Below are 13,070 nucleotides of genomic sequence, written 5' to 3'. Positions count from 1 at the left end.
TTACCAAGCACGGTGTTCAGTGTTTACACTCAGCACACGACTGGGCACTTTCCCGAACATCGTATGCCAAGTCAATCTTAACTTATCACCCCGTCTCAATCACATTAATCCTCTGTAGAACATTGAAATTTCTCCTTAACCGTGCTGTATTAAAGACCCCTGCAACAACTTTTTGACTTGTTTATAATCTACGCCGAACCTGAGCCCACTGAACTCAGTAACTTAATGAAACTTTTCTTTTCTCGAATTTCGCTTTATATTAAAAGTTATAGGCAAAATTAAAATTACAAAAACAAGCAAAAAATAGCCTCCTTCATGACGTCCTTGGTCGCTCGAGTGGCCGTGAAATAGAGGAGGGGTAGTGAGCTCAGCGAGCGCTCATGGCTGCCGCACTCCATGCCGACGGCTCAAGAGGGCGCCACTAAAGTATGTTCTGGTTAGGCTGTATGAAGCGGGCAGCCAGGGCGCGCTTGCATTGCATTTGCTGCGCAATTAAACACTAATTCGGCATGACACTTCATTTGCCACTAACGACAGCAAAAACTCGGTAAAGATCAGTTCCGAACGGGAGCCACTTCGCGCTGCCATACCGCCAAAAGGCCAAATCGCAAGCCAAACCTGCGCAGAAGGCCTTCGCAACGCTCGGAACTGGTCGGATACTCAAGCCGGTATACCACCGCAGCGCCGGCGCGCACATCCGCGACCTTTCTACGCTCGCCGCTCGTCGGTGCCTGATCCCACTACCCCTTTCTAGTTTGCACCGCCTTTTACACCGCTTGGCGGCGGCTATGTCGACGGGTCATTTCTTGTTTCCGCACTTTATAAACTGCATTTGTTTCTTTTCTCATCTAAAATACGTAACAAAAACTAATTTCATAAATAATTGAAACAGTTCTCGCCACATGTATTCCGTATTTCGACTAAAAAAAAAAAAGCTTTTAGCGGCTCTGATTAGTAGTAAGGCCAGGACCAAAGACCGCAAATATCGCGCGCTTTCGGCACCGTGGGTCACCCCCGTAGGTGGAGGAGGTTTCCGCGTCACCCGGTTAAAATATGACGCACTGATATTTAGTTACGCTCTCCGTGCCCGGTGGCTTGCCCGGACCCGAAAAGACGTGGAAACCGTAAAAGAGTTACACGCTTAAATATGATTGCAGGGCCCCTTTAACTTTTCTGGACGAGAATGACACTCTTGCAGTCCCAGCACGGTTTCCAGCCAAATCGCAGCTACGAGACTGCCCGTGCCATGGTTATGCATTACATTAGTGGCAGTATTGTTGTCCTGTGGCGGTGTACAGTGCGCCACCAATCATCATCATGGTGTTTTTAGAAGAAGAGCACGTGAAGCCAGATTGAAACCGAACGAGCATGTGTGTCTCGTGGTACGGCCACTCGATTAGGACTCCCCTTGGGAGTGGCCTGCCGTATGCCTCACTCCGCCGGTGAGAGCGATAGTTCTACTTTACCCCGCAGCGCCAGCCGTGGCGCTCGTTATCGGTGAGAGATGTGTATGAAGGCACTCTAGTGAGAGATAGAGTTCCTTTCGGGGGAGCATATCGAGGAACTCTATACTTCGTTTCACGTTAGTGTGTACTTGTTAGCCGCGCGTGCTAAAAGCGCGAGGTAGTTGCTTCGAAGGAAGCCTCGGCGGCTGCATGAGCGCTCGTGCAGCGAGTGCTCCAGTCACGGCAGTAAAGGCTAGCCGCTCGCGCTAGCACAGCGTTCGCGGTTAGCTCATGCTAAGGTAAGACGAAATATAGTGAGAGAGGAGCAGTACGCCCGGCCCGACCCGGTAAGGCTATTTAGCTTTTTTTTTATCATGAAGCCGCAAGTCTCAATTGAAACGAGTGCCAGATTGCATGAATGATGTGACAAATCTGTGTGGAATAAAAGCACACGATTCTTTCTGCGAAAAGCTCACTCAGCTGCAGGCTGCGCGTTAAAACTGCATTCTGCTGGCAGTATGAGCGAATTGTTGTTTTCTTGTCCCCGTAACTGTTGCCCCGTTTCTATTTCCACTGTAATATAGGAGTTATAGTTGGATATAGCTAAGCCGTATGATTTCCGGTTTTAACCGACGCTCGAGCACGCGCGAGCTGTGCCATTTATTCATCTGTCAAGGACAATATAAGATCGGATTCCGCGTGCATAACTTCAGCAATATAAACTTCATTGTTGACAAAAACAGACCCAGGGAGTCATATAGTTCACAACCGGAGTACCTTTCGTGAAGGAGGCTTCCGCGATAGCCTCAATATATTCTCTAGTGGGCTGTTTAGGTCACCAGCCCAGTTTGCCAAAAAAGGTCTGAGGAGCTTTCTGAGAAAACGCTCGCAGAGCTCTTCGCTGTGGTAGGGTTCTTGGCAGTTAACACACCATATCAACCGGCAGTTCATAAGGTGTGGAAGCACAGCGCTCGAGAGGACCTTGCAAATCCTTCCACAACCACGAATCTCTGCCGACTGTAGAGCCCTCTCGACAAAGGTGCAGACGAGCTTGCACAGCCAGACAGCTTCAGGTCGTGGATAGCTGAGTCCTCCTTCATCAAGGCTAATCATGGACTGATTTGCTCCGTCATGTGATGCATTTCCCTTAAGTTGCGCTTGCATTCAGGACACGTCACCTGCAAAGTTTAGCGGGTTCTACACATTAGCCTTCCTTGCTTTCACTGAGAAATTCTTATTGCTTTGCTACGTTGAATATTTCAGCTAATTACTTTGAAATTACGACAATTTCTACAAATAAAAATGGTCACCTTTTGTTCGCAAACGAAGGCCAAGTAGCGAGCCATGTAAGTCAGCGGTGCGAACTCAAGTTCGGAAGAGACTTCATTGTACTTCATCAACTGCAGGATTTCCTGTTTCACGAGTGGAGTTGGCACATTTCATCGCCCTCTGGCACTCAGAACTAGAACGCGCATTTAGATTTCCGGCAGCTTCCGAAATGCCAACACAAACCACACACGCGAGCGCAGAGTGACACTACGATATTTTCGCCGAGCACAGCGGTGCATAGGTGGGGGGAAGCGGGTTTTGCTGCCTTCTGCAACCGCGGCAGCGCCTCGGTATTGGCGAAGGCAATGACGGGCAGATATTTTATCCGGGTAGCGGAGCAAGAGCGCGTTGGGCGCCTTCTCTATACTACGTTTCAACTTATGTTGTACCGCTGCGAAGGCTGGAAGCGCGAGCTCATAGCGTTGACAGCTGCCCTATAATGCGCGAGAGCTTGTGCCGCCGAGATCTGCCCCAGAGCAAGGAGCTCGCGCTTACAGCCTTTCCTGCGGTACAACATAAGGTGAAACAGAGTACTTTCAGCTCACAAGACCGCTCACCGATGTGCAGCGCCCCCATGGAAAATGGGAGAAGGTCTCCTCTCACGCGCGCTCTTTTGTTTTCGGAAAAACATCGGCAGGCCGCACCAACCGGGGGGATCGAGTGGCCGTGCTCGTGGTGTTGGCCGGGTCCCATGATGTAATAATATGTATTGTCCTTTGTTTACTTATTTTCTTTTTTATTCAACATATTTTCTAATCTTTTAAAAATTCAAAAGAGGGATGAGTTGCTCCTCATTCATACCTTACGGTGAGTGAGCGAGACTTTGCGATTTGTCAAATCAGTGGTGCGAGGCCTGACATCGTAACAAGATCCAGATATTGCGACAAGGCGAGTTGACCACAATTTGATGCCCGAGATCTTACTGACTGTGATCTGTAACCTGCAATGGGAAGAAAAAACAAAAGGCCCGACTCAACAGGCGAGGTCAATGCAGATGTTATGGAGACAATATGACACGAGTTCTACGACAAAATCAAGATCTTGAGCGCCTGTCATTGACGCAGTCGAGTCGACCGACGTCTTCGAACATCTCCATGCGGTTGGTTCCGGATGCGTTAACTGCGATTCCCAAGTTCACCGCAATTGATGGTGCCATCGCGGATGTCGATTACCGAGTTTATCCACATCACTGAGTTAGCAAGGTGGGACGAGGAAGAAAAGATAACCATGGTCAAATTGAAGCTGTCAGGACCGGTACGTGACTGGCTGCAATCCTCGGGCGAATCTTGCAAGACTTGGCCGTCCTGGGGAGCCGTTTTTCAGGACCCTTACGTCTGCGAACCGTCGAAAACTCAACAGTACAGAATCATAAAACGCCGAGTGCAACAGAAGGTCGAACACCACGAAACCTATGTTCAGGACAAAGGAAAGCTTTGCGTTTGCCTGGGACTAAATTTGGAGGAGACGAAGGCGGAGATTATCACGGGACTAGCACTGAGCAACCTCCGCTACGCCATGCGAAATCGATCTCACCTTTCTATTAACGACCTTTTACTTGATATTAACAGCTACGAGCGTTTCCAGAAGAATTGTGAAGCAAGATTCCTGTCGGACCGTAAACAACAAGACGAGAGGCCACGGCAAACTTCGAAAGCCAAGTTGTCGTCACAAGCTGGGAATGACGATTCCAACCATGCCCAGAATAAGGGGTCGACATGTTTCAATTGTCAAATGTTTGGCCACATTGCACCAGATTGTCCGGATTCACAACGGGAGGAAATGTGCACTCGCTGTGGGGAGCAAGGACACAGTACAAATAATTATCATGAGTGAAAAGAAAATGCACTACAAGTGGTCAAAGATAAAGACCGACACTAAGTTTGCGGGTCGTCGCAAGCGTTGAAACCAGTGAACATTGATGGAGAACCAAAAGCTGCTCTTCTGTACACTGGTGCGCAGATCAGCCTGATCAAGACAAAACTTGTCGCCCAGCTAGGCGAAAAAAGCAGCCGTTCCTAGCCGAATGGAACAAGTATGTGGCGTAGGCGGAACATGCAATACCTTAGGGGAGATTCAAGCCGAGCTTGAAGTAGACAGCAACCTCTTCAAGGCTGTGAGAATGCAGGTGGTTCCAGACAACATTTTGACGGGCCCCGACAACATCGTGGGAACAGGCGTCATTGATACACCAAACATCTTGCTACTTCGGAAAGAGGGAACGATTATGCTGCTAGACGAACGAGACATTCCATTTCTCAAAGAAATCAAGATCGACCATGATGATATGTGAGTTACGTTGTCCACCAGAGACAGTTTCAAGCTTGAGAAAAACACTGTACAATGGGTCACACTTGTTTCAGATTACGACAAACAAAACAGTCATAATTCCCTATAGCTGGGGAGGACGAGGTGGACTACCTGTGCGAGTTAAAAGACAGGGATACAAGTCTTCCTATCGTGAACGTCACCCACTCTGACATCATCCTTAAAAGAAGGAAAAGACAGTTAAGCGTGGAAACCTGGTCGAACTTCAGGATACTGATGAGCTGATGCTTTAACAACGTGTAGTCCACTACGTTTGAGTGTGGAAAGGAGGGCTTGTCTACAATCAACATGGAAGAGAACAAGGCCGGACCTTCTGGGACTAAGGGACACAAGAAAGAAATCTGTGAGATGTTGAACAAAAAGTGTGAATGCTTTGCAATGAGCACCAAGAAACGGGGATGCATGACAGTTGCGGCCTTGGCTATAGAAGAGAAACCAGGGAGTTCAGCCGTGGGTTGACCAATTCTTACCGCGCATCATGGACAGAGCAGCAACTACTTCGGAAAATCACCGACGAGCTTAAGACCAATGGACTCGTAAGAGACAACGAGTCGGAGTACAGCAGTTCAGTGATCTAGTTAAAAAGAAGCAGAAGAAAAAAATCATAGTCACAAAGAAAACAAGAAGAAAAGCAAGAAAACAACCAACTCCTTTCCAAGACGTGACAAACTCTAACTGACTGAGGACAGCCAGCAAATAAGATTTGGCCAATTGTTGTCGGTTGTGTGGCGTATAGTGTGCACCAACAATCACCATCATGGTGTTTTTAGACGAGCATCTGAAGCCAGCACGAGACCGAACGAACATGTCTGTCTCGTGGTGTTGGATGGGTCCCATGATGTACTATGTATTCCACTTCCTTTAATTATTTCATATTTTATTGAACATATTTTCTCAGCCTTTAACAGTATCGACAGTGGCATGCCTGCTGATTTGATTCAACTGAGCCGCAGTAATGCGCTTTACATGCTCGATCACGCCGTCCTGATCAGAAAAGCCGCTCGGTTTGGTGTCCGAAGCTCGCGACTACTTTAATTTACTCGCTTTATGGTGGGTTATGCCCCACGCGTGCTACCATTGGTCAATGTTCCAAAGCTATCCAGCTCTTTCTGGAGTTTCACAAGGCTCTGTACTTGGCCCAACTTTGTCCTCGCTCTATGTTAACGACATACCGCAAAACAGTAACACCATACTTGAACAGTATGCAGACGACAGGTTCATTGTCGCCCGCATCACTTCTCCTGACTGCTCTGTCCGACTTCAAGGCTACATCACTTGCTTTTCAGAGTAGGCGCATGCAAACTGCGTGACCATGAGTGAGGATAAGAGTGTGGCGGTCCATCGGCCTACCAAGCCGCAGATAAAAGACGAAGACGTTACTCGTCGATACGAGCCCGGCGGCACAAGGGAACAAACACAACGTTTTCACCTAAGCTCGGAGTCGGTCGCAACATCTCTACCGTCCTCAACATCGAACGCGCTACAAGAGCATAGTAATCCGTTTCCACAACACCAAGACTACCAGTATTCCCCTATACCCTAACTCAGGATCCCCCTTATGGAAGGTACAATGCTCGTCGATCCTTGGGCAACGCTTGTAATGTTTGTACCAGTACGGGACTCATCTCTCCACATTTCAAACATAGTGGCTAAAGCTCGGTGCACTTTGAGCTTTGTGACACGATTGTCGAAATTCTGTGGCTTTTCAAGACTTGCTTACACTGCACTTGTTCTACCAAACTTGGAGCAATGCACATATGTGTGGCACCCATACCGAGTCCACTCGACTTACCAGCTCAAGGATGTGCAACGCCGGGCCATTCGGACACTGTTCACTTGTCCCGACCGTTGACGTGATACGCTCCTATCATTCGAGACGTGATTGCGGCATTCGAAGTGGCAGACGGAAAAGCACCGCCACATTGCGACTCCTGTTGCCCTCCAATTGCTGCACCTTGGACCGGTCGCTCAAAGGCTCCTACGTATCAGTGGTTCGACGGAGTAAACGGACAGGACTGGTGAAGGCCGAGCGGGTTGAACATGAATACATCAAATTGAAAGAATAAAACACAGAGGACAAGCACAGGACAACCACTTTCTTTCATTTAGCAACGACGTTTATTTTGGGCCAAGACGTTGCACCCTGAGCGAGACCCCGACAAGATAGGTTGATAAGGAGGAAGGCTAACTGGGAGATGCTAAGGGTGATATGGGGGACGGAAAGGAAACTTGGGAGATGGAAAGGTGATAAAGGGGAAGAGAAACTGGGAGATGTAAGGGGTGATAGGAGAAGGCAAGGGGAACCACGAGGCACGGGCAGAACTACCGGGATGTTGTGTATTTACGGGGAGTTGCGATATTTTTCAAGTTCAGGCTTGAGGAATTCTAATTTCCGTCTTGATAAGGTTACCGAGGCCGACAAAACGTTGTTTTCTGTGTTCTGGATGAGAAAAGATTCTATGATTTCACGTCCGTGGCAATCTCGGTGTCCCCCTCTTGTCTTAGTTCCCGCGAAGTCAGGCGTGCATCCAATCCTAGCGTTCGCGTGAACCGCGATCGGATCAATTGGGTTGTCAGTTCTCGAAGTTGCCTCGTTTCCGTGCTCTCTCAAGCGGTCATTGATACATCGGCCGGTTTGTCCTATCTACTCGGCACCGCATTTGAGAAGAATGGAGTAAACTTTTTCTGTGTTGCAGGTCCGGGAAAGGGTGGCGTGCTTTTTTTCGCAAGCCGGCTTGGCCTCTTGTAGGTTGATCATGTTGCACATGCTTGCCAATTTGAATCTACTGAAAAAGACAACTTTCGTGTCATGGCGTGATGCAATGGATCGGATACGATGGGAAGCATTATAAATGTAAGGTATGCTGGCTATCCTTCGACTGAAAGGCGTTTTTGTAGTTGCTTTTGGGTTAATAAGTTGGTGGAAAACGGACACGAGGCGTTCCACCGGATATGCGGAACTCAGGAGTCGTCCAGCTTGGCTCTTCATGCTATCTGTTGCCAAATGTTGACAGGACTTGGTTTTAGCTGATGTGAGTAGCGTCTTCATGATTTCTATCTTAACCGTCTTTGAATGAGCACTCTCAAAAGGGAGCACCGGCTTTTCTGAACGCTAACTGAACGCCCAGCAAACGCCTTCGCTGGTTTTTTTCAATCGCAGGTCTAGAAATTGTAGCCCTTCTGAGGAAGAATGTTCCTTTTTTAAATTTTAGTTTGCCTCCTGCGCTTTCGAACGAGGCCACGATCACCTTGACTTTATCGGCTTTAGGGTGAATAATGAGGTAGTCATCAAACGTAGCGGACAACGGTGCATTCCGGGCTAGTGTCCTTGAGCGGTACCTGTATGGTCCTATCGACATAAGACAGGTAGATTTCACTTAATATAACAGCAATGCAAGACCGTATACACACCCCCGATTTCTGTATCCCGATTTTTCCTTGGTGCTCGATCATTGTTGATTTTAGGTTGAGTTTCAGAAGCTCGAGGAAGCCGGAAAGTGACACTCCGGAGGAGTGTTGAAAGCTACAGATTTCGTGTTTGGTAATGGCTTCTTCTACGGATTTGAGAAGAGTTGGAATGTCCAGGTTATAGTACATATCTTCTATGTCTAGGGAGAAGAAGTCTAAGTTAGGAGCACCAGTAATGAACCGGTTCTAGGGCGTTGAGAATTTCCTGGGAGTTTTTGATTCGATAAGGTTGTGAGGGATGTACGCCGGAAAGATGTTTCTGGAGAAACATGGCGAGGTGCATCTGCCAGCATCCTCTCTCAGATACTATTGTGCGAAGGGGGACGTCCGGCTTATGCGTTTTAGCGGCGAAGAATACTTGCAGATATTGGTTGGCTGGTGCTGTTACCAAATTTTTCATTTTCGGTAGGTTTAGCTGAACGCATAGTTCTTTCAGTTTGCTGCGGAGGGATCCTGAAGGCCTCTTCTTAATGGCAGTGAACTTCTTTACGACTGCGGCTTTAGCTTTTGTTTTGTACATTTCGTCCTTGAGGAGCTTGAGGAGTTTGAGGTTTTTTTCTCGAATTTCCGCTACTGCCGACCGAATGTTGACACTAGCCTTTGGCCGCGGGGCTAGTTGGTAACAGACTGAGCGGGTCGCTGCCCCCAAGAATTCCTGTCGTTCTTGTTCCGGTATGACTGCAGCAACCTGGAGGATGGCTGCCAGGTACTCGACCTTCGAGACCGGAAGATCTGGTGCGAACTTAGGTCCTTTTGAAAGGAGAGCCTCCGTGTCCGGGGACAGTTTTGCCTCTGTTAGGTAGGTCGGTGGGGCGAACTTGGTGGTAGGGGCTTGTGTGAGGCTTTGCAGGTTGAATTGGGAGACAATCTTTGTCCAGGACGACTCCAAAAGTTCTTTGGCAGCCTGCTGAAGAAATATGTAGGAGGGATGCTTCACGTAGGCTGGACCAAACAACTTGTGCATGAAGCTATGCTGCACTGCTGATGTGACGCTTAATTCTTGGGACACTTCCTTGCGGGATAGTTGCATTATCTTGTGGCTGGTTGTCCAGTTTCGGCTGTTGAATCCAAGGGCTTGGTGCACCGAAGGGTGAATGGTGTTCTTCCGCAAATAAAATCCCAGTGTTTGGAGATAGAGCTGAAGTAGGTTCTGTCTTGATATAAAGATGGCAGCTTGGTAAAACGTAACCGGGTCGAACATGGCGCAGATTCTTGCTCCAGGGACAGGACAGGACAAGGCTCATGGTGATTGAAGGAATGGTGAAGGCCCGAGCGGGTTGAACATGAATACATCGAATCGAAAGAATAAAACACAGAGGACAAGCACAGGACAACCACTTTCTTTCATTTAGCAACGACGTTTACTTTCGGCAAAGACAATGCAGCCTGGGCGAGACCCCGGCAAGATAGGTTGATAAGGGGGGAGGCTAACTGGAAGATGGAAAGGGTAATATGGGGGACAAAAGGAAAGTTGGGAGATGCAAAGGTGATAAAAGAGAAGGGAAACTGGGAGATGGAAAGGGTGCTAGGAGAAGGAAAGGGGGGAACCACGAGGCACGGGCAGAACTACCGGGATGTTGTGTATTTACGGGGAGTTGCAATTTTTTCAAGTTCAGGCTTGAGGAATTCTAATTCCCGTCTTGATAAGGTTACTGATGCCGGTGAAACGTTGTTTTCTGCGTTCTGGATGAGAAAAGATTCGATGGTTTCACGTGCGTGGCGATTGCGGTGTCCCCCTCTTGTCTTGGTTCCCGCGAAGTCAGGCACGCATCCAATGCACGCGTTCGCGCGAACCGCGATCGGATGAATGGAGTTGTCGGTTCTTGAAGTTCTTCGATCACCGTGAGCCTTGTCCTGTCCTGTCCCTAGAGCAAGAATCTGCGCCATGTTCGACCCGGCTACGTTTTACCAAGCTGCCATCTTTATATCAAGACAGAACCTACTTCAACTCCGCCTCCGGACACTGGGATTTTATTTGCGGAAGAACACCATTCACCCGTCGGTGCACCAAGCCCTTGGACTCAACAGCCGAAACTGGACAACCAGCCACAAGATAATGAAACTATCCCGCAAGGAAGTGTCCCGAGAATTAAGCATCACATCAGCAGTGCAGCATAGCTTCATGCACAAGTTGTTTGGTCCAGCCTACGTGAAGCATCTCTCCTACATATTTCTTCAGCAGGCTGCCAAAGAACTTTTGGAGCCGTCCTGGACAAAGATTGTCTCCCAATTCAACCTGCAAAGCCGCACACAAGCCCCTACCACCAAGTTCGCCCCGCCGACCTACCTAACAGAGGCAAAACTGTCCCCGGACACGGAGGCTCTCCTTTCAAAAGGACATAAGTTCGCTCCAGATCTTCCGGTCTCGAAGGTCGGCCACCTAGCAGCCATCCACCAGGTTGCAGCAGTCATACCGGAACAAGAACGACAAGAATTCTTGGGGGCAGCGACCCGGTCACTCTGCTACCATCCAGCCCCGCGGCCAAAGGCAAGTGTCAACATTCGGTCGGCAGTAGCGGAAATTCGAGAAAAAAACCTCAAGCTCCTCAAGGCGGATAAAACAGGAGGTTTCGTAGTAATTGATGACGAAATGTACAAAACGAAAGCTAAAGCCGCAGTCGTAAAGAACTTCACTGCCATCAAGAAGAGGCCTTCAGGGTCCCTCCCCAGCAAACTGAAAGAACTATGCGTTCAGCTAAACCTACCGAGAATGAAAAGTTTGGTAACAGCTCCAGCCAACCCATATCTGCAAGTATTCTTCGCCGCTAAAACGCATAAGCCGGACGTCCCCCTCCACACAATAGTATCCGAGAGAGGATGCTGGCAGATGCAGCTTGCCACGTTTCTCCAGAAACATCTTTCCGGCGTACATCCCTCACAACCTTATCGAATCAAAAACTCTCAGAAACTTATCAACGCCCTAGAACCGGTTCATACTGGTGCTTCTAACTTAGACTTCTTTTCCCTAGACATAGAATATATGTACTATCACCTACACATTCCAACTCTTCTTAAATCCGTAGAAGAAGCCATCACCGAGCACGGAATCTGTAGCTTTCAAAACTCCTCCGGAGTGTCACTTTCCGGGTTCCTCGTGCTTCTGCAACTCTACCTAAAATCAACAATGATCGAGCACGAAGGAAAAATCTGGATACAGAAGTCCGGGGTGTGTATTGGATCTTGCCTTGCTCCTATATTAAGTGAAATCCACCTGTCTTATGTCGATAGGACCATACAGGTACAGCTCAAGGGCTCTAGCCCGGAATGCACCGTAGTCCGCTACGTTGGTGACTGCCTGATTATTCACCCTGAAGACGATAAAGTCGAGGTGATCATGGCCTCGTTCGAAAGCGCAGGAGGCAAACTAAAATTTAAAAAGGAACATCCTTCCTCAGAAGGGCTACAATTTCTAGACCTGCGATTGAAAAAAACCAATGAAGGCGTTTGCTGGGCGTTCAGTCAGCCTTCAGAAAAGCCGGTGCTCCCTTTTGAGAATGCTCATTCAAAGACGGTTAAGATAGGTATCATCAAGACGCTACTCACATCAGCTAAAACGAAATCTTGTCAACATTCGGCAACAAATAGCATAAAGAGCCAAACTCGACGACTCCTGAGTTCCGGATATCCGGTGGAACGCCTCGTGTCCGTTTTCCACCAACTTATTAACCCAAAAGCAACTACAAAAACGCCTTTCAGTCCAAGGATAGCCAGCATACCTTACACTCATAATGCTTCCCATCGTATCCGATCCATTGCATCACGCTATGACACAAAAGTTGTCTTTTCCAGTAGATTTGAATTGGCAAGCATGTGCAACATGATCAACCGACAAGAAGCCAAGCCGGCTTGCGAAAAAAAGCAAGCCACCCTTTTCCGGACCTGCAGCACAGAAAAAGTTTACTCCATCCCTCTAAAATTCGGTGCCGAGTAGATAGGACAAACCGGCCGATGTATCAATGACCGCTTGAGAGAGCACGGAAACGAGGCAACTTCGAGAACCGACAACTCCATTCATCCGATCGCGGTTCACGCGGACGCATGCATTGGATGCGCGCCTGACTTTGCGGGAACCAAGACAAGAGGGGGACACGGCAATCGCCACGGACGTGAAATCATCGAATCTTTTCTCATCCGGAACACAGAAAACGACGTTTCATCGGCCTCAGTAACCTTATCAATGGGGGAATTAGAATTCCTCAAGCGTGAACTTGAAAAATATCGCAACTTCCCGTAAATACACAACATCCCGGTAGTTCTGCCCGTGCCTCGTGGTTCCCCCTTTCCTTCTCCTATCACCCCTTCTATCTCCCAGTCTCCCTTCCCCTTTATCGCATTTCCATCTCCCAAGTTTCCTTTTGTCCCCCATATCACCCTTTCCATCTCCCAGTTAGCCTTCCCCCTTATCAACCTATCTTGTCGGGGTCTCGCTCAGGGTGCAATCTCTTTGCCCAAAATAAACGTTGTTGCTAAATGAAAGAAAGTGGTTGTCCTGTGCTTGTCCTC

The 13,070-nt window shown here is 48.4% G+C and overlaps 1 pseudogene; it reads left to right on the top strand.

The window, feature by feature from the left end:
• Positions 1 to 10,452: 10,452 nt before the first annotated feature.
• LOC121833562 lies at positions 10,453 to 12,801 on the top strand (annotated as a pseudogene).
• The last annotated feature ends 269 nt before the right edge of the window (positions 12,802 to 13,070 follow it).

This window comes from Ixodes scapularis, unplaced genomic scaffold, assembly GCF_016920785.2.
Source record: "Ixodes scapularis isolate PalLabHiFi unplaced genomic scaffold, ASM1692078v2 PGA_scaffold8__174_contigs__length_109621045, whole genome shotgun sequence".
NCBI lineage: Eukaryota > Metazoa > Arthropoda > Arachnida > Ixodida > Ixodidae > Ixodes > Ixodes scapularis.
This window is presented reverse-complemented; position numbering and strand designations above follow the sequence as displayed.